Below are 26614 nucleotides of genomic sequence, written 5' to 3'. Positions count from 1 at the left end.
AGTGAATACTCCTTGCAATGCAGAATGCAGTTTGTAGAGCAATGAGAGAAACACAAGTTACTCTTGTGTTAAGGCCAGACATGGAGCTCATCTCTTACCATGAGAAGAAGTCTTCTTTCTTCTCTTCCTTTCCATTGTAAGAGTACATCCCTGCCTGCCTGTGTCTGGATAACACATCATGGCCTCAAATTGGTGCTGGACCCTGGCTGACAGCCTGACACATGGGTCAGGGCACCAGTTCATATCTCATCACCGACTATGGTGGTGGCTTCTGTGCATGACTGTGTGTGTCAGCAGAACTAATGGGCAGACTGTGACACATCTGGGTTTGGGGTTGGCTAGCAAGCTGCCAGTGGGTGGAGGTCACCATAAGTCACTCACCCTCCATGGCCAGCTCAGGATAGACCAGAAGGAGGAGGTTGGCCTGGAGAAAAACCAGCCGCTGCACCATCTCAGCATCCAAGAGTGAGGGATGAGCTGTCACCACGCCCTTGGCCATGGAGAACAACCAGCTCTAGATGCTGGTTGGCGGGCATGAGAGAAACCATCTGGCAACCATTGCCAAGTCTGGCCCAAAACTAGATTGGCTCTGTCTCCCACCCTGCCACCAGCTCCTGCAGGTACTGCAGCACACACTGCTCAGCACTGCTGCAGGGCTTGGTGAGCTCTTCCTGTCCCCCTGTAAGGCTCTAAGGAACCCTTCCATGAACCATCAAGTGAAACACAGAGGTGGAACTGCCAGCTCACTTGGTTGTGCCAGGGACACCACGCTGCTGGACTGAGAAGCGGCACTGTTGCTAGGGGTAGACTGCGCACTAGCACTAGGTGCTCCAGTACCTTCCTTCTGGTTGGGCCCCAACCTCCTATCCTCAGCTTGCTTTACCTCTGCAACCAGGAGATCTCTCTACCTGGGTAGGGGTGACTACTTTGCCCTTCATCCTTGGGTCACATAGGCAGGACAAAGCATGCTCTGCAAGGGTGTCCAAGGGTGTCCTGAGCCTTATCAGCACTCCAGTCCTCATCTGACCTGCCAAAGCAAATGCTTCCTCAGTGGTCAGTGAGGTCTGGAGATCACCCATCGTCTTATTGAGAAGAGTGGCATGTCGAGCCTGGCTCAGTGTTGGTGTCTCGGCACACAAGCTGTTTGTGGTAATAAAGAATGGCTCAAATGCCAAGACAGCCTCAGAAAGTAGTGCCCAGTCCTGATTTGATAGGCTGTGCACTTCCATGCCACACCTCTTTGCCAGGGTGTGGATGGCTGCCTCTTGCTCCTGCAGGCTTTGGAGCAAGAGAAAGGTGGAGTTTCACCAGGTCAGAACATCCTGAGGGACGAGGTGTTTAGATAGGCTGGACTCAAGCTGCCACTCCCTGAGCATATGCCTACCCTTTTTGCTCCAGTGGAAATAAGCTACTATCTTGTGGAACATCTCCACAAGAGCAGCCATGGTAGCAGCAGGATGGTGACCAGTGACTGCAGCAGGGATGTCTCACCCGGCTGCCACCCCAGAAGGGCCAAGCTCATCCTGCATGACCAGGTTCAGAGTGTGTGCCACACAATGGATGAACACAAACTGACCCTGCTTGACAGCCTTAGTTATGTTGGCAGTATTGTCAGTGACCATGAACCCTCAGCAAAGGTTTGGCTGACTGAACAGCCATTCCTTCACCTGGCTATTCATGTCCGCCAACAGCTCAGCTGCCACGTGTTCAGTGTTCAGCTCCTCCACATGCAGCACAACCCATCTATGCTTCGCTGCATGGGAGGGGCTGGACATGCCACCAGCAGAGGATGTCCCCTCGCTCTCCTGCCCCCACCAGTGTGCTTTGAGGAACAGGAAAGCAGCACACTTCCCACTGGTGATGATCCACAGATCCACAGTGAGGTGCACGCTGGTGTCAATCGCTGCTGTGCACAGCAGCCCCAACATGGTCTCCATGCATGCCTGGTACAGGGAGGGCACCTGCCTGCTGGAAGTGGTGTGTGAGGGGATCTTGTAGTTGGGGGCAAGCAGTCGGAGCAGCCGGCAGAAGTTGGCATTCTCCACCACGTGGAATGGCTGGTTGTCCAAAGTGACCAATTCCCCAAAGGTCTGGGTGATGAAATTAATATCTAGGCAACCAGACTACTTGCCCACTGACTGCACTCACCTCACAGGCAATGTCCCCTGCTTGGGAGCAAGAGCAGGTGTCTTGCTGCTATCCGAGGACACACCAGGCCTATTGCTGCCAGCAGGAGCAGGGATCCCGGGTGATGCCATAACAGGTAATGCAGCATTGCTATCATCTCAAAACACTTGGGGTTCTTACCCCTGCTGACCTGTGTCCTGCAGTGGGTGCAGACACCATGCTGTTCTCGGTCTGGGACAGTTTTGGTGGTGGTGGTACTGGGGCTGCTGGTTCATTTGGGGGGCCACTACCAGCACTGCCCTCCATTCTGGGGCTGAGACGTTCAAGGAACAACCTGAATGATTCCGCCTGCTCCTCCTCAGTCTCAGATGGAGTATGAGTGGGTGGGGTGGGTGCTGAACCACCAAAGGGCATTGGGGAGGATGGATAGAGCAATCTGGCTGGGCTAGCAGCTGACAACACCTCCTCCTGCACTGCCACAGAAAGAAGAGCTTCTTCCCTGACAGGGGAGGAGTTTCCCTCTATTCTACCTCAGCTCCCACAGGTGGCTGCACTGTGGGACAGGGTCTTCTGGAAAGGAGAGCCTGTGCACAATCACATCAGCAGGGATGGGGATGAATCGGGGAGTAGGTCCCTCTTGCCATCTCTCACCATAACCAACAGTATCACTGCTCCCTCTGCCTGCCACTCTGCTCCTAGCTCTGCTTTGCCCCCTCCTGGACATCACAGGATTTTTTAAAAATGCCCTAATTCTGAAGGAGGAGAGAGGAGAAGTGTCTTTAAGAGGTTGTAGGGTCAGGGTGGTCTATTGATGGTCTGTGGTGCACACACAGAAGCTAGAAAAATTAAATCCCCCCAGATAAAAAGCAGACTTGGGCGGGGGGCTTCCAAAGACATCTTTTTGGAGGGGACCAAGCAACAATGGGGCAGGTCTAATTGAGGGGAAGGCAAAGAAGTACAGGGGATTACTGTGGCCTCTCTTTAACCCACCCCTCCTACCCAACAGTCCTGCCACCTAATCCCTCCCTTCCCCAAACTAGGCTCCATTTCAATAATTAAGTTCTAATAACCTGACCGGGGGGGGGGGGGCATGTCTCACCTATCTGCCATCTTCACCCGGGGGCTTCCAGCGGCATCTTCAGCTTGAGTCTGCCAGGTGTTGCTCTTGGACGGAGCAGACACTGGGACTCGATAGCGGGGCAGGGGGGCAGGTGGACACCAGTAAGGCACCCACCCACCCAAACAATCTAAACAGACAAACCCACCTACCCCTGAAAAGATAAATAGAGGGAGCCTGGCAGGCTGGGCACCACACACCAGCTACAAAACCAAAACAGCACCCCAGTTATTACAAGCAATGAGGAAAAAGAAATAAGCAATAAAATTCCTGGTGGCATCCTGTTAAAGTCTGGGGGCTGCTGGCAATATTTAAATAAAATTAGAGGGGTGGGATATCACAGCACCCCATTTTTTTAAACCAGTGGTGGTGGGGCTGGTTACAAGCAAGAATAAAGTTCCAATCAGCACCCAATTAAAGCCACTGATACAAGTATATATTGTATCATATGTTGTATATGTATTTAGACACACACACACCTCTACATATACATATACATACATATAGGAAAAAATATGAAGCAGTTGACCCTGCAAATTAAAAGGATTACATGAATAGAGAGAGTCATAGGCCATGAGAGGGTCCATGAAGGTACCCCTCTCCCTCCCCAGCCTCTTAAATCACCACCACAGCCCAGGAAAATGCTTCATTTTGGCACGCGGCAGCCATTTTGGCCACTGCACATTTTGGCCACTGCACATGCATAAATGGCCTCTGCGAGGCCTGGCACGACCCAGGGCCTGGCAGAGGTCATTTGTGCATGCACAGTGGCCATTTTGTTTCTTCCATAATGTTGGAAAACACGAGTCAGGGACTGCAGAGTTCTCACCCTCTACCCTAGGCAGGCAGGCAGGCAGGCAGGCAGGCAGGCACTCCTCAGCAGCAGCAGCAGCAGCAGCAGCAGCAGCAGCCACCACCGCCGCCGCCGCCAACACCAGTCTCTCACCATAGAGGCTGTCTGGAAAACAGGTGATCTCTCCCTCTGATGCAGGGCTTCTTGCAAGCTGAGGCTAGAGGCAGCATCCCTTATAGGGCCAGAGATGACCTCCCTGGTCAGGTGGAAAGCAGGGACTGCTGAGTCACTCCTGGGCCCCGATCCTGCAAAGCAGCCACTGCCAGAGGCCACAGTCCCACAGGCCAGGCAGGGGGCTGGCAGATGTTCTTCTCACCCTCTCCCTCTCCTGCAGGCAGGCACTCAACAGCAGCAGCAACAGACAGCCAACACCAGTCTCTCACCCTGGGGGCTGTCTAGGAAGCAGGTGGTCTTTTCCTCTGCTGCAGGGCTTCTTGCCGTAGAACATTTATGCTAGAGATTCCATGTCTCTCTACACATGGCAGAGTCAAATGAAAATGAAATATCTGTTTTCAGCCTTATTCACAGAAAATGAATATCTGTCTGTAGCCTTAGGTTCATAATAGAATCAATGGCTGACATCCAGACTAACACTATTAGTCCAGACGTTGCACTAGTACAAAGATGCTACACCATCTACTTTCATTAAGTTGGGAGCTTGCGTTCCAGACTAGTATTGTGCCAGTGCAAAAGGGTCACCTAACTTCAAGAGTCCACTAAACAGCCACATGGAAGGTTGCATTAGCAGTTAAGGGTGCAAAAAAATTTTTTTTTAATGCCACCAGAAGTGGATGGAGCAAAAAGAGAGCTGAAAAGAAGCAGTGAGACATTTCAGTCAGCTACCTGAGTGTCTTTGAGACTACTTAAAGAAAGACAATCTTCCACACAGCCAGAGCAGAGTTTCTGTTACACAGCAAGTTTTTTGTTTAAATGAGGAAAAGGAATTTCAACTAAGATCACAAACAAAGCTCAGGATTGCAGAACCACAGGAATTGAATTTGGCTTCAAGCTGGTGGAGAGTGAAAAGCAGCATTCATCACTTAACCTGAATGGTAAAATAAGTCAGATGCTAATCACAGTTCTATAGAGATAACTATATACAATGTGTGTGTGTGTGCGCACGCGCAACAAAAGACAGCTCTGGTGGTTTGCACCAACCAACCCCCCCAATTCTCTTTAAAAGAATATGATTACATCCCACCCCCAATACGCATAACCTCCTACAGAGAATAGAGTTCTTGGAATTTCCTTCTCAAAGTCATCCTGATGACAGAAGAACAATAGCATATCCTCTGGCTACTTTAATAACAGATCTCCAAATCATCCAGGAATATTTGAGTAGAAACAGAAATCTGACCTAAGTAGAAAGTCAGTATAATTGAATTCCAGAACAATGGGACAGGCTCTTGCCCAAGAAGGTTCCCATTAACTGGGTTCCCACAACCCAATCAAGTCAAACTGGTTCCCAATTGTAAGAAGGAAGCCCTAAATTGACCAATCTGTATCCACCCTAATAAGAGATATGATGTCTTTTGTTTCAGACTATCAGTGACCACTCAAAGGCACTCATGACTGGAACTCTTTTGAACGAAGTGATACAACTGTGTCTGTGGGGACTCATTTCCCTGTACGGTGCATATAGAAAGAGGTCTCAAGGAGAAATCTAGGCCTAGGTTTCTGTTTGGAGATAAGGTTTTGGATGTAAGAATGTTCAGCCATGTGAGCCCCCAGCTGCAGTACAACCCAGGGGTGCAGGGGGAGTGGGACTTCCACAGAGCCCTGCAAGGCTGTGGGCCCCCAATATATTGTTTCATATTGAGGGCATTTGGGTTAGTAGAGGAGGACCCCAATCCTACGTTTTGCCTCAGGGATGTGCAATTCAATTTGTGTTTGAATCAATTTGTGACTAATCAGGGGCAATTTGCAGATTCATCGACAAATTGAATTGCTCCTTAAATGAAGGGGTCGATTTGAGGATTAATTGAATCACCTCCAATTCATCATGAATCAATTCACGTGACTTGGCAGTCCCTGCTTTCCAACTGACAAGGGAGGTCATCTCTGGCTCTATAAGGGATGCTGCCTGTGGTGGCGAGCCTGCCACTGAAGGGGTGACACCAAAGGGGGTCACCCCTTTGGGGGAGCCACTTGGGGGACAGTGAGAGCGAGGGTCAGGTCTCTTGGTCCAGGTATTTGTATGTGGTGGGAATTTAATAATGGGGCTTCTGTTTTAATTTGTCCTGGGTGAGGATCTTTTATAATGTGCCTGGGCTTACCTGGAGATGGGGAGACGGGGGCATGCACACTGACTTTGGGGAGGCAATTCCAGTGGTGGTGGGGAACAGAAGAAGTAATGTTGGCAGGTCAGTGGGATGTTACAAGGGAAGGGGACATTGAAATTTAATAGCTGTTTCCCCTTCCGACTGTCCTGCCAGCTCTTTGTCCTTGGGGAGCAGTGCCGACCACCCTTGGAACCTCACCTTGCTTCTCTGTAATGCCAGGTCGGTCCAGTACAAATCAGAAACCATCTTTGATTTGATTCTGGATGAAGGTGCTGACCTGGTATGTATTACAGAGACTTGGTTGGGGGAGGCTGGGGGCCCAGTGTGGTCCCAGTTTCTCCCTCCAGAGTACTCTGTTGAGGAGCAGGTGAAGGACCGGGGGCGGGGAGGTGGAGCAGCTGTGGTCTATTAGAATAATACCTCCCTTACCAGGATCCCTGTTAGAGTGTCAGAACGTATCGAATGTGTGTACTTACGTTTGGGGACCAGGGATAGTCTGGGGCTTCTGTTGGTGTACCAATCACCCCACTGCTCAACAGAGTCCCTAACTGAGCTGACGGACTTGGTCTCGGGTTTGGTGTTGGAGCCCCCCAGGCTTGTGGTGCTGGGGGACTTCAATGTTCATTTTGGGACCAATTTGTCTGGGGGGCTCAGGAGTTCATAGTGGCCATGATGACTATGGGCCTATCTCAAGTGGTCTTGGGACTGACACACATTGCAGGTCACACGCTTGATTTGGTCTTTCACTCTGGTGAGGGTGGTGTTCCGTGGGTGGGGACTCCTGTGATTTCCCCATTGTCATGGATGGACTACCATATGGTTAAGGTTGGACTCACAGTCACACCCCACCTTCGCAGGGGCGAGGGACCTATTAGGATGGTCCAACTGAGAAGGTTATTGGATCCCACTGGATTTCAAAAAGCCTTAGAGGGATTTAGTGTTGGCTCTGCTGGCGATCCTGTTGATGCCCTGGTGGAGAATTGGAACAGCAAACTCACTGGGGCAGTAGACATGATCGCTCTGAAGCGTCCTCTCCGACCCACTTCAAAATTGGCCCCTTGGTATACAGAAGAACTAAGGGGGCTGAAGCAGCAAGGTAGACAACTGGAGTGCAGGTGGAGAAAGACTCGGCTTGAATTAGACAGATTGCAACATAGAGCTCATTTGAAGATCTATGCTCAGGCAATATGTGTGGCAAAGAAGCGAATCTTTTCTGCCCATATTGCATCCGTAAGTTCACATCTGGCGGTGGTGTTCAGGTTTGTGAGAGGGTTAGTATGTTCCCCTCCTCCCTTGAATCAGAATCTGTAACCATTGATTACCCACTGTGATGTGTTTAATGAATTTTTTGTGGAAAAAATCTCTCGTATTCGAGCCGACTTAGATTGCATCTCCACAATTACTACAGTGTCTGATGTGGAGGTGTCCAGCAACTCCTCTTATGTGGTTAGGTTGAATCAGTTCCAGTTTGTGACTCCTGAGGATGTGGACAAGCTGATTGGAACAGTGCGGCCCACCACCTGTCCTCTTGACGCTTGCACAACATGGCTTATACTATCTGGCAGGGAGGTTGTTGTAGAAGGCCTGGTAGATATTATAAATGAGTCGGTAGGATGCGTCAGTAGGTAGGATGCCTCCTAGTCTTAAGGAGGCAATTATTAGACTGCTTCTGAAGAAGCCGGCATTGGATCCCACAGAGCTGAGTAACTACGGGCCTGTCTCCAACGTTCCGTTGTTGGGCAAGGTAATTGAGAGGGTGGTGGCCTCCCAGCTCCAGACAGTCTTGGAGGAAACTGATTATCTAGACCCATTTCAAACTGGCTTCCGGGCTGGCTATGGGGTGGAGACTGCTTTGGTCGGCCTGGTGGATGATCTCCAATTGGGAATTGACAGAGGAAGTGTGACTCTGTTGATCCTTTTGGAACTCTCGGCGGCTTTCAATACTATCAACCACAGTATCCTTCTGGAGCATCTGAGGGGGTTGGGAGTGAGCGGCACTGCTCTGCAGTGGTTCTGTTCCTCCCTCTCGGGCAGGTTCCAGATGGTGTTCCTTGGAGACTGTTCTTCAAAATCTGAATTTTTGTATGGTGTTCCTCAAGGCTCCATATTGTCTCCAATGTTGTTTAACATCTACATGAAAACGCTGGGAGAGATCAACAGGAGATTTGGTGCAGGGTGTTATCAGTATGCTGATGACACCCAAATCTATTTCTTCATGTCAGCATCATCGGGAGAGGGCATAAGCTCCCTAAATGCCTGCCTGGAGTTGGTATTGGGCTGGATGAGGGATAACAAACTGAGACTGAATCCAGATAAGATGGAGGTACTCATTGTGAAGGGTCAAAACTTGGGAGACAATTTTGATCTGCCTGTTCTGGATGGGGTCACACTTCCCCAGAAGGAACAGGTACGCAGTCTGGGGGTGCTTCTGGATCCAAGTCACTCCCTGATGTTCCAGGCTGAGGCAGTGGCCTGAGGTGCCTTCTATCAGCCTCGGCTGATATGCCAGCTGTGTCCGTTTCTTGAGAACAGTGGTACATCGAAACCGTGGTACATCTGTTGGTAACCTCCAAGCTGGATTACTGTAATGCGCTCTGTGTGGGGCTGCCCTTGTATATAGTCCGGAAACTACAGTTGTTTCAGAACGCAGCAGCCAGGCTGGTCTCTGGGTTATCTAGGAGAGACCATATTACTCCTGTACTGAAGGAGTTACACTGGCTGCTGATATGTTTTGGGCAAAATACAAGGTGTTAGTTATAACCTATAAAGCCCTAAACAGCTTGGGCCCTGGGTATTTAAGAAAATGTCTTCTTCGTTATGAATCCCACCGCCCACTGAGATTAACAGGAGAGGTCAGTCTGCAGTTGCCACTGGCTTGTCTGTTGGCTACTCAGGGACGGGCCTTCTCTGCTGCTGCCCTGAGGCTTTGGAATGCGCTCTCTAGTGAAATAAGAGCCTCCCCACCTCTGACAATTTTTAAAAAGTCTTTAAAGACGCATCTGTTCACCAAGGCTTTTAACTGATACTGTTTTGATTCTTTTTAATGTTGTTTTAGAATATTGTTTTAAAAATTTTAAATTGCTGTGTTTTAAATTCCTTTTTTTTGTTTTTAACTAATGTTTTACTTTTGTTTTTATCTTGTTGTAAACCTCCCATAGACATAAGTTTTGGGCGGTATAAAAATATGTTAAATAAATAATTAACATCCTTGTGAGGGCACAACTCACTCCCTAGGGTCAAGGAAGCGAGTGGTAGTGTAGTGCACATAGGGTGCCAACCACCCCCATGGGTTTCTAACCCATGGGGTACAGGGTGCTGTTGTTTCAGAGGTATTCTGAGTGTGGATTCTATGATAGCAAATTAGAGTGGATTCATGGTGTTTCATTGAAAATCTCATTAGCTATCATAGAATCCACACTCAGAATACCTCTGAAACAACAGCACCCTGTACCCCATGGGTTAGAAACCCATGGGGGTGGTTGGCACCCTATGTGCACTACACTACCACTTGCTCTGGGCCACCCCAGCACCCCCCAAGTGCACTTATGGGGCTGCTGAAAGCTCCATGCATACCCTATGAGGAAAAACCTTAAAGACGCGTAAACTTTAACAATTCCCCCAAAATCAGCCCTCTGCCCAAATCCTTTGAAAAAATTCAGGTAGCTTCCATGACCCTACCTGGCACTACCACCAACCCCACACTGCTCTGGGCCACCCCTTTCCCCCCCGCGTGAAGCTATACATTTGCTGACACCTCAATGCTTCTCTATGGGGAAAAACCTTAAAGATGCGTAAACTTCAACAATTCCCCCAAAATCAGCCCTCTGCCCAATCACTCTGAAATTGGGGTGGTAGCCTCCACCCATTAGGCACTACCACCCCACCCCACTCTTTTTGCCCAGATCCCACGCTATGCCCCCGAACTGCCCCGAAGACACTAAAACTTCAAAAATTCCCCCCAAATCAGCCCTTTGCCCAATTCCCCTGAAATTTGGGTGGTAGCCTCCATCCATTAGGCACTACCACCCCACACCACTATTTTGCCCCTGGGACCCAAAGTTCGAGCTGATGTCACATCAGACCTTTTTGCATTCAAATCAATGGAGGCAAAAAGGCGGGAAATTCAAAGAGACGTCAGCCCGAATCACCCGAATTTTTCGGGCCCGAATCAGGGGTGATTCGGCTCAGGCCCAAAAAATATCGGGGGACGTCGGGGGTGATTCGGTTTGGACCCGAATCACCCGAAATTGCTCGTTTCAGGCACAGATCGATCTGTGCCCGAAATTTTTTGCACATCCCTATTAGTTACACTATAGGTTTGTAACAAAGTCAGGAGTCAGGTGCCAAATAGAAGCATCACTACTCACTGCATCTACAAACTCGCTGCTACTTCTTGATGCGCTTCACATGAGCAAACGGAAGCACCTTGAGGTGGTGAGAGGGGAAAGTGGGCTTAGCCACAGTGGCACACGATCAACTAAGCGGGTTGCTTGCTCCGCTAACCTCGTTTAAGGGCAGGGGTGTTTGGGGGGGGTTCGATGCCAGGAGCCACACAGCTCCCGTGGCAGCACATGACCAGGAGGAATTAGGCTAGGCTCCCTTAGCCTGGTTCCTCCTGGTCGTGAGAATAGCCTCCTTGCATTTTTCACAACCTCACACCACTCTTTCGAAAGAAACCATATTTCTCCCCATTGTACCTACATATATACATAAATCTGCCAGCTGAGCATGACACTTCATGTATCTGACAGTGGGCTCTAAAAAAGCTTGTGCCATAGAAACACTGTGGTTTCAAATACACTTATTAGGGAGTAAGCCTTGTTGAGCTCAACATGCTTAGGATTTGCTATAAATCTTAAAGCCATTAAGATGCCACATACTTCCATGGTTTTTGATGCAATGACAGGGTAACACACAGAGGCTATTCTCACAAGCAGCCTAATCCAGGCTAGGGCAGCCGAGTTAGGGCAGCCCTGGGTCAGGCTGCTTGTGTGGCACGCCTAGCCCAATTTTTTACCCTGTTGTTTAGCCAGGGTTAAGAGTGTGTGCAGACCCTTAAGCCCTGCACCATGGTTGTGTGTGTGTGCTTCAGCTGCATGCTGCCTGAGCACAGATAGAGCCAGGCAGCAAAAGTGCCCAGCTCCAGCAAAATTCCTCAAGGCCACTTGCTCCTGGCACAGTGCATTGAGGGATGCTGGAGGACTTGATCCTCTGGCTCCCTGCTCTGCTGCTTGCTGCGGTGTGGCTCATGTGCTGAGCAAGTGGCAAAACCATTCTGAGTGTTCTGCATTCTGAGTGATCTCCCCTGTGTAGGGAGGCAGATAGGAGCCTGCCTCCGTGCCAGCCCTCTCCCCCACCAGCATTTTTGGTCATGTGTATGACCTCACTGTCTCACTGAACTCAGTGAGGCATTGAGTCTATGGGATCATGGGGGTTTGGTTCCTCGGCTTAAATAAAAAGACCCCAAAGTGCAGAAAAATGTAAAAGTGAGCCAATGCTCTGCGGGCCTTCAGGATCCACCCCCCACCCCACTCTCAAAGTCCCAGGAATTCTGTGAAAAATCACAGTCTTTTAAAAACAAATGAGCCATAAAATGGCTCCTGTGATCCAAATGGCAGCCGGACATGACCTCCGAGGTCATTCCCAATCCCTTATCTGTCATTTCTTCTGCATATGCTAAGGTCAGGTGTTAATTACCCAACCGCAGATAGGCAAAATAGCTGATTTGGGGTATGCATATAGGAATGGATAGGTTACTACAGTTACCTGTAGTAACTCTTTCTCCATCTATTATAGGACAGAGTTAAGGTTAAAGAGATGAATGTCAGTGGAAGGATTAAATGATCTTTGCATTCCTTTGATTTGCAGCTGCTTTGATGCTGCACTTGTAGCTTGTATTATTGAATAATGGTAAAAGCAACTATGATGGTTGGGTAAAGAAGGAAAGATTTAACATAGCTGTAAAAATCAAATAAGAGGAATACTTTATGCAAGCATATGATTTGCACAAAACAACTTATTGTTTTTATGCAGCGCAAATGTTTTTTTAAAGGCAAACTTTGAGTTCAAAAGGAAATAGGTAATTTAATATTCATCACTCAGATGTTGGTATAGTATTAAAGCAGCTTTGATATTTTAAGTGATACATCAGTGTGAGGTATTTCTTCCCCTCACTGAAAACACACACACACACCACACACCACACACCACATACAATTACTCTTGTTTTACCTCTGGCACACCTGGTTTGACAGAAGTATAATTTTCAAATAGTCAATCCAAATACTTTTAATTATTAAATGATTACAGACAGATGTACATTATTATAATTTGTGTGATTAGCAGCATTCATATGCTCATGGACAGGTCACAGGCTTATTGAAATCTAGAAAATAATTAAGTGAGCTGTGAGTTTACAGGGAAAGAAAATTCATGCAGGGGCATAGCTATAATTGAGGGGATAGGTTCAAAGAACCCGGGCCCCCAGCTCCTGAGGACCCCCCCCCAGTGCCACCCCTCCCTATTTTCTTTATTATCTCCCTCACTCCAAGGGGTCACTGGAGAAAGGGGTGAACATATGCCCCCTCTCCATGGGTCCCCCTCCCACATTTCCCAAAGTATATCAAACCAGATTCAATCAAAACCAAATAAAGAGAGACCTAGAAGCATGGGATTGGTGAACAACTCTTGACTATTTAGTATGGGTTGCAAACATTTGTGTGTAAGATATAGATACTACACAAACATACATATGCAGATACTTATACCCACACTTTGTTCTCAAAACTATAATCAGTTGTAACTAGCTGTATATTTTGAACGAGATAAAAATTGTAAAAAAAACTTCTTAAAAGCTTCTCTGAGGGAGGGTAGAGAAGGCCTCCTTGCCTCAAGGAAGCAATCATTAGACCGCTTCTGAAGAAGCCTGTCTTGGATCCCTCAGAGCTAAACAACTACAGGCTTGTCTCCAACCTTCCATGGCTGGGCAAGGTGATTGAGAGGGTGATGGTTTCCCAGCTCCAGGCGGTCTTGGAGGAAACTGATTATCTAGATCTATCTCAAACTCATTTTCGGGTGGGGTAAAGACTGTCTTTCTTGGCCTGATGGATGATCTCAAACAGGGAATTGACAGAAGGGGTGTGACTCTGTTGGTCCTTTTGGATCTCTTGGTGGCCTTCAATTTTGATCATAATATCCTTATGGAATGTCTGAGGGGATTGGGAGTGGGAAGCATTGCCTTGTGGTGGTTCTCCTCCTACTTCATGGGCAGATTCCAGATGGTTTCTCTTGGAGACTGTTCTTCCAAATCTAAACTTTTGTATGCTGTCCTTCATGGCTCCATATTGTCTCTGATGTTGTTTATCATCTACATGAAACCACTGGGAGAGATCATCAGGAGATTTGGTGCAGGGTGTTATATGCTGATGACACCCAAATCTATTTCTCCATGTCAAACTCATCAAGAGAAGGCATAACCTCTCTAAATGCCTGCCTGGACGCGGTGATGGGCTGGATGAGAGATAACAAACTAAGGGTGAATCCAGATAAGACTGAGGTACTTTTTGTGTGGGGTTGGAACTCGGGAGATGAGTTTGATCTGTCAGTTCTGGATGGGGTCACACTCCCCTGGAAGGAACAGGTATTCAGTCTGGGGGTTCTTCTGTATCCAAACCTCTCCCTGGTGTTCCAGGTTGAGGCAGTGGCCAGAGGTGCCTTCTATCAGCTTTGGCTGCTACTCCAGCTGTGTCTGTTTCTTGAGATAAATGACCTCAAAACAGTGGTACATATGCTGGTAACCTCCAGACTAGACTACTGCAATATGCTCTATGATGAGTTGTCTGTGTACATAGCATGGAAACTGTAGCTGGTCCAGATTGTGGTGGCTAGGTGGGTCTTTGGGTCATCTCGGAGACCATATTACTCCTGTATTGAAAGAGCTACACCGGCTGCCAATAAGTTTCTGGGCAATATACAAGGTGCTGATTATCACCTATAAAGCTCTAAACAGCTTAGGCCTTTGGTATTTAAGGGAACATCTTCTTTGCCATGAGCCTCACCACCCACTGAGATCATCTGGAGAGGTTCGTCTGCGGTTGCCACCTGCTTATCTGGTGGCTACTTGGAGACGGACCTTCTCCGTTGCTGCCCCTGGGCTTTGGAATGTGGCCCCTATTGAAATAAGGGACCACATCTTCTCATCTCTGGCAACATTTAAAAAGGCACTGAAGACATATTTGTTCACTCAGGCTTTTGATTAGATTTATAGTTTTTAATACTTTTAATGTTGGGTTTACATTATTTTAATGTTAATGATTTTAATATTTAAATGATTTTAATTGTAAATGGCCCAAGGACACAAGTTTTTGGGGCAGTATAGAAATATGTAACATGAAATACGTTAAATAAATAAAATATTATTTTTAAGAATGTTAAAACAATATTAAATGATATAAAATTCAGGCATTTCCCTGTGCCATAAAAACTCATTTTATTAATTAATATTTTGCATTAAGCTATGAAAAGAAGGATGCTGAGAATGTCACCTGAAAATGTCAATTTTTAAAAAGGTGTTAAAAACAACAACAACCACCTACCAGTACTGCAGGGAAAAGGAAGAAGTCGTTCAAGTTCCCTGGGTCTTATAGTGACACTGGCTGGATCCAGGGTTGGTCTTGTGGTAGCAAGCATGACTTGTCCCCGTAGCTAAGCAGGGTCTGCCCTGGTTGCATGAATGGGAGACTAGAAGTGTGAGCACTATAAGATATTCCCCTTAGGGGATGGAGCTGCTCTGGGAAGAGCATATAGGTTCCAAGTTCCTTCCCTGGCATCTCCAAGATAGGGCTGAGAGAGATTCCTGCCTGAAACCTTGGAGATGCCTCTGCCAGTCTGTGAAGACAATACTGAGCTCGATAGACCAATGGTCTAACTCAGTATATGGCAGTTTCCTATGTTCCTATTTAGATATGTAATTTGAGCTGCGTTCTTCTGCTCCGTCTTAGCTCCCCAGCCCTGAGCTGGTACACATAGGAGACCAGTGAAGACTTTAGGGCACCCATCCTTCCTGCGATAGTCTAAGAGGGGGGCTAGCATGCAGGGACCCAACCATGCTATATGTCCCGATGCAAAAGGGCTGAATAGTGTCCAGAATTGCTAAGTAGCAGGATCGTTCATCTGTGTTCCCCTACCATTAAAACACATTTTAATTAACACAGACATCAATTAATCTTTTCCTCTCCACAAGAAAAACTCTGGTTTTAATCAATTAATCACATGATTCTTTCATTGACAGTCAATTGAAGAATCAATACAATAATGAAACACGCAATTATTTAAACCAATTAACAGATGTACTTGGAATTATTCTGTTTGCTCAATGGAACTTACAATTTACAATCCTTCTTCTTTAAAATCAATTCACCGGTTACTCTGCCTAATGCCTTCTCCACAATTAACAAGAAAAAAAGTAGCATTTATTAATAAATTTGTCAATGTATTTACACTCCTAAAATCTGTATAGGCCTGAAAATATGGATGCAGACAGTAATTGTTAAAAAATCTAAGATCTTATATTTCAGTGAGATCTTGGATCATTGCCTTTTGGAACAGGCTTTAATTTAAAAAAAAAAAATCCAAATATTTGATTGAATTGGTTTTAAACTGTTATGTGAAGATGTTAAACTGTTCCATGATATTAGGGATCATGCTGTTCCATGATATTAGGGATCATATAGTTTCCAGGATGCCCGGTTAGAAAACTTTGAGTCGATAGAGCCAATCTTCTCTCTTTGTTAACAGTATGGCATGGGTGGCAGTCAGGATGCCCAGTTGAACTCCCTTGTGGGCCTGACATGCACAGAATATGGATTCAGTAGTATGTGGGACAGGAGCCGCCCAATGGTGCAGCGGGGAAGTAACTGGCCTAGGGAGCAAGAGGTTGCTGGTTCAAATCCCTGCTGGTATGTTTCCCAGACTATGGGAAACACCTATATCGGACAGCAGCAATACAGGAAGATGCTGAAAGGCATCATCTCATACTGCATGGGAGATGGCAATGGTAAACCCCTCCTGTATCTTACCAAAGAAAACCACAGGGCTCTGTGGTCGCCAGGAGTTGACACCGACTCAATGGAACAATTTTATCTTTACCTTTAGTATGTGGGACAGACACATACTGTTCAAAAAATTAACGAAAGGATTGAGACTTCCAAATTGCCCATGATCTGAAAGACACTGGAACATTCATAAAACCAGGATGATGGGGTTATTTCCCCATAAGAGGGCTGATAATCACCTAATAGCAGGTCTCTGTGTGTATGTGTGGGGCAGGGGGACTAAAGTGCAAGTCCAGGCATGGAAACTGGTTGATCATTGAAGAAATCCTCCATTTGTGCAATTTGGATTTGGATTTTATAGTTTAGCAATTTGGATTGCATCACTGAAGTTGGCAATCTAAATTTTGATACTGAACTTGAGCCTCAAATTTTAGCATTTGTATTTCAAAATTGAACGCTGATTTTTAAATTCAAATTCACTATTTGTTTAATTGCAAGTCACAGCACAGCATGTCAGCTTTCCAATATTTTCAGATATGTGTACCCTACTTTATGCTGGTCAAAGACCATAATAAAGATTGATTGACTGAAATATTGCTGCATGCTAGGCACTGTCAGTGGTGATGATTACCTGCAGTTGCCATCACATTCTGACTACTACTGTGTGCAAGCTGTCAGAGACTAACTTGACTGCTACTACAAAACCTTAGTGTCAAATGCTGATGCTGAATACTAAATATTCACAGAATATATGGAGAATATCTACACAACCAGACATTTTCAGACAACCTTCATCAGCAAAACAAACATTTTTTTTCATCCACAGATTTATGTCAGTGCTTTACTGCGTTGCTCACAAGCTATTAAGATGCTTGTTTTCCGTATTTCTACAGTATAATATTCTTAATGTTTCCCAGTTCTCACATAAATAACCAGACTTCAAAAAAGAGAGCTTGAAAAGCAGCCACTATTTTCTTGTTTTATCTGGATTTTTCTCCAAGGAGCTGGGAGTAGCATTTCATCCTCACAACAACCTTGTGAGATGGATTATAGACTGAGGACCAAACTAGATGTGATGTGGGTGTGTGTGTGTTTGGATCTCCTGACATCTTTGCCTTTGGTTAAAAGTAGCCAGTGGTGGGAGAGATCTGAATTGGATTAGGGTGGTAGTGCTGTAACAGGGGGACTGTAACACTAGCTCTGATAGAAATTGGACTTCTTGCCTTCTTCCTTTCTGTGGCTACTAGCAACTTGGGGAAGAAATAATAGAAGATGGTAAAATGGTGCAGGGGGAAAGGGCTGAAAACAACTAACACCCCTCAGTGCCACAACTCTGAGATAATTTAAGGATCTTTGGATTCTTTTAACCAAAGACAAAGATGTCAGGAGATCTAACCATAGATCTGCCATATAACATTTAATTTGGTCTTGAGGAATAGTGATTTACCTATGGCCACATAGTGACATGTTCAGTGGACTTCTGGATTTGTTTAGTTGGTAGTCTGGTGCAGGAAACACCTGGCTTCTTATCCCCACTCATCCATCAAGTTCACTGACCCTGAGCCAGTCACCACCTGTCAGTCTAACTTAACTTATAGGGTTGTTGTGACTATGAGACGCTGCACTCAGTTCCTTGAGTGAAGAGCAGTATAAAAATGTAATTAATAATAAGGGCTGACATTCTGTTAATGAAGTACCACTGTTCTGTGAGTTGTACCAGTGCGTTCCTAAAACAACACTGGTACTCATGCAGGGGGGTGCGGATTTCGAGGACTGCTTGGCCCTAAGGGACATATTTCTGGTGGATGTCCCAGAGGGGTTATGTGGGAAGGGAAGGTCACCAAAAACCACTGCCATCCCCAAGTGCTGATGCTGAGTTAGTCAATCCTTATCCTCAGCACCAGCACTTGTCCCACACCTACCAATTCACAAGGCCAGGGGCGTAGCAAGGTTGGATTGGGCTCAGAGACAAGATTTTAAAATGTCACCCCCTCAAAGTCCAGGGCCTCCGCACACCCAGGCCCCCAAGGATTTAAGTCTGATATTTCAAAATAGGTATGCCTGGAAATACATTTCACTGAATACACACATGCACACTTCACAATATATAGTGATATACATTTAATACTATATATTTGTGCTACTTTTAATGCCTAGAACACACTAGAAACACTAATTATTAAAATTGGCCCCTCGCTGCAGATTAGCAACGGAGACTGTCAACCATGCAGTGTGAGCCTATGTATGTTTTCTCAGAATTCTGAACAAATTCAGTAAAGTTTGAGTCTAGGAGGTTTTTCAGATGGGGCTTTTAAAGCCGTTTAACACACAGCTCCTCTGGAATGGAGGTGCTGCATTCACATGTTGGCCAGATTTACCCTGAAGTCCCTGTGAGTTATTGGGGAGCAGTTCACATGCAATTCAGGTTTTTCACTGCTTGTTAAGAGTGCAGCCTGATTTACATCTGGAGTAAAAATGAATGAACGAATGAATGAAATATTGAGGCTCTTCTCACAATTGGTGAGAAGAGCCATGAAGGGGTTTGTAAGGAGAGCGGGCTAAGCCCGCTTTCCCTGCAGACGAGCAGTCAGTCTGCTCCGGGCAGCCGCAGCAGCCACCCACACAACTGCTGGCTCCGTCACAGAGCCGGCAGCGGCTGGAGAGTTCAGGGGCCACACGGTCCCTGGAAGCTCCAGCATGCCCTGCTCGAGTGCACAGGGAATGCTGGAGAGATCCCCAAGCCAGGCTGCTTTTCAGCCTCCCGGTCGGGGGTCTCCTCGTGAGTTGCTGCAGCACAGAGCCGTGCCACAACAACTCACGATTTAAAAAAAACAGGTTTGCGGAGTGCTCACTCTGCAAACCCAGTTTAAGGGGAGGGTTAGTTTGGTGGGTTAACTGCCTGGAGGACACCGGGCTCGCCTGCGAGCCCGGTGGTTCTCACGGTCCACCAAAATCGGGCTAAGCTCCCCTAGCCGGATTTTGGTGGACCATGTGAATAGCCTCATTGTTTGTTCCAGAAGTTTTTGTAATTTTCTGCCATGAAACAAGCCACTTATAGGACTTTTTAGGTAGGGTTTTTTTTTAAAGCCAGCAATTTCTCCAATCTGTTTCAAATATTCAGAGACTTCTTAGTCTCTCCCCCCACCCCACACATCAAAGCCCTATGGCAAGCAGATCCTTATATATGGGGGGGGGGGTTTACCACAAAAAGGAATTCACATCATACCTCCATTATGAAGCAGGCAAAGGCTGGTCTGTGCTGGGCAGAGGGTCTGCAGAGAACTGTGGTGGGTAAAAGGCAGCCAGCGATGGCCACTCTGACTATCTCCTTCCTTGCTGGCTGCCTGCTGGCGCACTCGAGTTCAGGCTTCAGGCAGGCCTGCCCGGAGGCCTCTCTGGAAGCCCCGCCTACCCGCTGATCAGCTGAAAGGCGGTGAGAGAAGGAGCTTTCTAGCACCTTACATGCTGGGTGCTTAGATTGCCAGCCAGGAGGGCTGGCTGAGGGGCTTTGGGTCTGGGTGGGTGGGCAATGAGGAGTAATGTGACATATCTCTGGGGGGCCCTTGGGGGCAGTGGGCCCCCAGACGACTGTCTCCCCTTGTCTAATCATAGTTACACCCATGTACAAGGCCAGATTTCTTGCAAGTAAGAGCCCAAGCTTTATTAATTCAAATCCAATCAATATTGCAGTGGGAATGCATTCTCCACCCCACTGCAATGTGGGCACTAATTGCTTCTAAGCCAAGATGCCTCCCCTATACCTAACTCTTATCAGGTGATTACACCATGACTCGAAGCAGCCTCATCGCCCTAAGGCTAAGTATTGCTCTTCTTAGCCAAACCATATAGGGTCAAGGTATCAGCAAGAAGCATCTCCCCTCTCAAGCCACACAGCCTTTAATGTTGATGATGCCCCAATGCCAAGAGAAACCCCAGGCCAATTTTCCTGACCTGTGAAGCCTCTAGGGAATGGCTGAATCTCCTCTTCATGCAAAACCACAAAGCCTAGCTAACTATGGAGGTAGGCAAAAAACATCTCCCCATTACTGGCCAATTTCATGAGGAATTAAAATTCCTACCCAGACCCCAAAATGATGACCAACCAAAACCCAAACTGTTCTCCAGGGAGGGAAGGAGGGATGCCTCTCAAACACTGGCTGCTGGTTTGGGCAGGAGAGAGCTCTGTTGGCCCTCTGGCTCCATCCACCCAAACCCTCTACCAATTAAATAACCCCACCAGCCACATGCTTTATCAAAGGCTTTATCAAAGGGTGGGGTAAAGGAGCTGCTCCCAGCATATGCTGGGTGGGCAGGCAGCATCAATCCACTGAACACTGGCACTTGATTAGTTAGGATATCGGCCAGTGTACAGTATTGGGGCACAAACTATACAAAGGTGAGCACTTTACATTTCATTGATTTTCAATGGGAGAGGTAAGGATGTTTAACTTTGGCTGGATTGTGCCCTTTCTCTCTTATGCATACTGCCCCAATGGGAAGAGTTATTGAATCACTGTGAAACAATAATTGATGACTTTGTGGAAAACCCTACTTGTATTTTCCCCACAATATTTTTACCAAGCAATTGTTCACCCTTCACATTTTTTTAATTTAAATTTCTCCTTCTCAATAATAATTCTTCCTTAAAGATTTTCCGCTCTGGTGTAATTGGATTATGAACTACAAGAGTCTTTACTCTCTGAATCTCAGTATTGTTGCGATTTATTATGCTGCACACTAGACAGGATGGATTGAGCATGATATGCTTTCTCAATTCCACTGATGTATTTGATCTTTGTATATTTTCACTGCTATAATTTGTAGTGGGAAAATTTGCCAGTGCCATTTCCATTCAATTTCATATCAAGGTCAGATTATTATTTTCAACAGAATGCCATATCTGATTATTCAAAAATAAAACCAAACAATAATTAAAGGTCTTCCAACTAGGGTACAAGGACATATGCCATTTATTTTGGGACTATCCAGCTCATTATCCTGGCTTTCCAACCCCAGAAAAATGAGCTACAATTTGAATGCCTAGCCATTATGCTTCCCAGCACAATTGAGAACCTGATATCTTGGTAAACTGTCAGAAGTGTGTTTCTTTTCCAAGCCACTCTCTCATGGACCTAGTGGACTAAAGAATCAAAACCATATGGATTCACTTGGCTCTCCAGATTAGTGCCCAGCTCAACATTAGTGCCCAGATCAAAGTGTTCACTTTGCCATGCATTTCAGGACTAGGTAATGGTGCAGCGGGGAAATGCTTGACTAACAAGCAGAAAGTTGCCGGTTTGAATCCCCACTGGTGTGTCTCACTATATCGGGCAGCAGCGATATAGGAAGATGCTGAAAGGCATCATTTCATACTGTGCAGGAGGCGGCAATGGTAAACTCCTCCTGTATTTTACAAAACAAAAACACAGGGCCCTGTGGATGCCAGGAGTCGAAATTGACTTGACGGCACACTTTACCTTTATGAAGGTAGCCCATCCCCAGCCACTGGCTGACATACTGCACAAGAGTACAGCAGCCCAGTAATGTTGCATTTGCACAGTTTGCATAAGTTGCACAAGTGCAAAATTTGTACACTTCTCTCCCTGCCTAACCCCATCCGGCTCTCCCTGCCTAACCCCATCCGGCTCTCCACACTGCTTGTGTGGAGAGCCTCACTGTATAGAAAAAGAATGGTAGCATCTGATTTTAGGAAAAGGATGAGTTCTCTCTCCTCCTATGGCTTTCCTCCAATATAATTCACCTCTCCCCAGGATGCAATAAAATGTACTTTTTTCTTCTCATCCAGATTCACTTCCAGTATCAGAACCCAGGAGTAGAACAGTGCCTGGAGGATAGACTATGAGTAAGAAAGCCATGGGTGATCATGACGGAAAAGGTGTTGCACACCTCACGTGCCCATTTTGCTTCTAAAACTGGACTTTCACATTTTCTTATGTAATAAGGCAGTCCTACACACAGGTCTCCACTCACAGAAACTCTTTCCATTCACAAAAGAAGAGTTGCACTCATGATGAGGCCAGAGAGTAACTCTTTGCCTATTCATGGAAGGAGCATGCAGCAGTAACCTTGGATAAAGCAGAAGGAAACCAATGTAGCAGTATGTAGCAGTAATCTTGGCTAAAACACCAGGAAACCAATTGTGCATAAAATACACAGTACATATTTAGCTCTTGCAACATATTTATTTTATCTGTATTCCATCCTTCTTCCATGATGAAGATGGCATAGATAGAGCTATCTAATTTTATCCTCGCAGCACCAAGAAACAAGCTAGGCTGAAAAATAGTAAAGTCATTCACATGACCAACTTCCTACCTGCCTATGATTGCTGTCTTTCCAAAGCTCTGCTGCTCGCATGGAACATGAGTGGCATTGCAGCGAGCAGCAAAGCTGGGAGCCAGAAGAGGAAGTCCACCAGCATCCCACAATGCACTGCGCAGCATGGTGCATTGGGAGATTTCCCTATGGGCGGGTGCTCCTGCTGCCTGACTCTGTGGCTGCTTGACCTGCAGGCAGCCCTAGCAGCCACACAATCGTGACCCTCCAACTTACTATTAGCCCGGGTACAAAATCTGGGCTACCCAGGTTTTGGTGTAGAGCACTGGGATTGGGACTTATCCTGGTGCTCCACACAACCAGCCCTACCCAGGTAGGTCTGTCCATGCCTGGGTAGGGCTGGTCATGTGAATGACTTTAATTGGCGGAAAAGGCATCATGGCTGAATTAGGATTGAACTCAAGCTTTGGCAGACCAAGAGGCTCTCCACACAAGCAGTGTGGAAAGCCAGATGGGGTTAAGCGAGGAGAGCGGGCTTGACCTTCCTGCTGTCCATGCACACGAGCACTCAGCATGCCCTGGGCAGACAAATTGGACACCCACATGATTACTGGCTCCATCACGGAGCCAGTAGGGGCAGTGGGGATCAGGGGCCTCCCAGCCCCTAGAAGTCCAAGCATGCTCCGTGCAAGTGCTTGGGGCATGCTGAGTAGACCCCAAATGCCAGGAGGCTTGTTGGAGCCTCCCAGTTGGGGGTCTCTTCATGAGTTGCCCCAGCATGGCGACTCATGATAGAAAAAATGGGGTTATCGGGGCACTCACTCTGCTGACCTCATTTAAGGGTGGAGACATTTAAGGAGGTTTGCTGCTGGGAGCCACACAGCTCCTGTTGCTGCGCATGACCTCCCGTAACCAGGCTGGGCTCCCTTAGCCAGCTTTTGGGAGTTTGTGAGAATAGCCTCCAAGTCCAATGATTTTCTCCTGTTAAAACAGGAATAGATATTAACATTTAGGCAAGCTTCAGTGGTGCAGATGACAGTGGCCATTAAGGAACTGTTGAACATTATGGGGCAGAGAAAAGTGGAAACAGCAGCAAGAGAAGATGAAGCAGATGAGTAATGATGTTCCCAGTTCCTAAACCCAAGCACTGAAGATCCCAACCCAAATATGAACATTTACCCAAACCTATCTCATTTTACAGCCCTTCTAACAGCAGGCCCTTGCCCTCAAGCCAGAAGAAGATTCTTGAAACCAGTACTGGCTGTAATGTGAAGTCTATATAAACCGGGAAGAAAAGAATTATGATTACCTAAGCAGCTGTTTTCGTAGTTAGGTCCATTTACATTAGCTTAGTGTAGTTCCAGAGCTAGTGGGCCGCATTATTTCAGGTCACTCATTCTTAATACATTACTTCATTCAAAAAAATATCTAGCATGTGTATTACAAACTAATATGTTGTGTTGTAACTGTGTTATTTTATAAAGGCAATCAAATTCTCAAGTACACATAAGATCAACTCTATTTAAGCATATTTTAATAGTACTACAAACTAAAAGGCTTAATAGTTTTCCTTTGCCCAAAGCTAAATCCCTTAAATTGGCTGTGTGAAAAGAGCGATATGAAATTATAACCACAGCTAGATGATTATAGAGCAGATCATTAAATCCCAGAAGATTTGGCACTCAGTTCAACGATTGTTTATAAATCACATTTAGAAACATTCAGAACTCTATCCATGTTTTCAGATATGTCCTTTGGGTAGATTAGATGGAAGTGGGGAACGCCATAACCTAGTTCTTACAGAGCCTTTAAAAAGTATGGTTATACTGTACTTTGCCAGTCAGTGTAGATATTATTTACCTAAATGATTATGAACCAATGGTCTTTGCATTGTACTTCAGCAGGATGGTGTGGGGAAAATGGATAGGATACATTCATTTAGTCTCATTCAAAATAGGGGTTCCCTCAATGAAATTAATATACAGTAGCAAAAAAATACAATTTCCACCCTGCCCACAATTGACCTATGGAAATTAACCACTGTGGAATACTGTATTGTTGTGACAAAAGCTACAACTGTTTTTGAATACAGGTTGAGTGCATTACTACATGCTATAGGCCAGAAAGAATGGGGATTACCATTGCACACAATTTCCCACATTTCTTCCTCCTTTCAACATGAAGGGAGTGAGCATTAATTCTGTGGTGTCCCCTGCAGGATTGTAGCTGAGCTACCTCCCACTCCTTGTTTTTGCCTCTCTAAGTAAGAAAAGGCATCAAAGGTGAGATCTGTTCCTGACAGGAATTGCATTTTGGCTTTTTGGCAGACACCGAGAGAGAGCGAGAGCTACAGGAAGACCATCATTTGACTAAAAGGGGGTGGGCGGGTCAGAGGGCTTGTGGACTTCATTAAGAGCCCCCTACTTTTCCATAATTCAGACAGTGCCAGAAGCTTCCCTGGGAATCAGTGAGCTTTGTTTAATAAATTAAATTGATTCCTGAGGGAGCTTACTATTCTTCAGCAAAGTTCTTGAGATGGCGGCTCTCTGGTAGATTGGGGTTAGATTGCGGCTCTCTGGTAGACTGGGCATCTGGGGATGGTGCTGTAGCCTCTGCTTTGCATGCAGAAGGTCTCAGGTTCAATCCCTGGCTTCTCCAGATAGAGCTGGGGAAGACTTCTGCCTGAATCCTTGGAGAGCCAATGCCAGTCAGTGTAGACACAGACAGAGGCCCTACTAGATCTAGTTCAGCATCCTGTTTACCACACTGGCCAACCAAAGGCTTCTGAGAAGGCCAGAAGCAGGATATGTAGGGAAACTATTCTTTTCCATAGTTCCTTACCAGCAACTGCTATTCAGAGGCATTGTGCCTCTGCATCTGGAGGTACCATGCAGCCATCATGACTAGTAGCCATTGATAGATCTTTCCTCCATGAATCTGTCTATTCTCCTTTGCAACTCTTCTAGTGGCATCTGCAGTGCTGGGTGTAAATCTCCCGAGACTAGCATTAAAAGTCCAGGTTTTAAGGAGTTTACTAGCAAACTCTAGCAAAGATGGTGACATTTCCAGAGTAAGGATACTTGTTTGCAGCTGTTTTACTGAACATTTTAATCCTCATTTGAACCATTTTAATGCCATGATAGAACAGGTTCACTGAATTCTAGCAGTCTAACAGTGCAGGTAAGACCAGTGAGATGTGTGCTAAATGCATATTAAAAAGACATCAGTATAGGCATGGCCAAAGAATCAGTATGACAGTTATCTCTTGTCTAGAAGGAAAAGAAATAATCATCACCAATTCAGAAGCTAAGCACACAGCATCCTTTTAATCCCCTTGGACAAGCTTGAATATTGAAGCACCTGATGGCAAAGCAAAATGTTCTTTGAATATCTTCATCTTAATTTTTTTGTTGTTGTTCACTGCTGTTGAAAAATCCTTCTAATTATACATTCAACTGACAGCTGGTCTTCTGTGCTTGGAGCAGCGTTCTAACTTTCCCCCTTTAAAAAAAATCACGATTATCAGTCCTTTTAAAAAGTATTATTTCAAAGTTATTTCTTTGCCCTTCATTCTCTAACCTATAAATTAAACCTGACAAAGTTTGTGTGTGTGAAAGAAGATAATTCAACTAAGGGGCTTCATGACGGGAGGAGAACACAAATGGATGCATCAAATGCCAGATTAGTGCACATACCATGAAAGTACATTTTGTAACTAATTACACTGACTTCCCTCTGTGCAGGTGCTTTGCCCAAGGGATCACTAAAGGGAGTTGCAGTCCTGACAAAAAGACTGAGTCAGGAAGGATATCAAGATGTGCAAGCTGTAACGGTTTGATGGGCAGCTTGATTTCAGAGCTGAGCTTCAGCTTTCAGTAGTGTAACT

At 46.1% G+C, this 26614-nt stretch overlaps 1 long non-coding RNA gene across 1 annotated transcript in view; it reads right to left on the bottom strand.

Moving 5' to 3' along the window:
* The window catches only part of LOC128323728 (uncharacterized), a 40669-nt gene extending 20865 nt beyond the window's left edge, over nucleotides 1-19804 (bottom strand). Inside the window, exon 1 of the long non-coding RNA XR_008306516.1 lies at nucleotides 19658-19804. This is a non-coding gene — a long non-coding RNA (uncharacterized LOC128323728). The remainder of the gene's footprint in view (nucleotides 1-19657) is intronic.
* Between the last annotated feature and the right edge of the window lie 6810 nt (nucleotides 19805-26614).

The sequence above is a fragment of the Hemicordylus capensis genome, chromosome 1 (assembly GCF_027244095.1).
Source record: "Hemicordylus capensis ecotype Gifberg chromosome 1, rHemCap1.1.pri, whole genome shotgun sequence".
Classification (NCBI taxonomy): domain Eukaryota; kingdom Metazoa; phylum Chordata; class Lepidosauria; order Squamata; family Cordylidae; genus Hemicordylus; species Hemicordylus capensis.
Note: the sequence above shows the minus strand (reverse complement) of the source record. Positions and strands in the feature narration are given on the sequence as shown.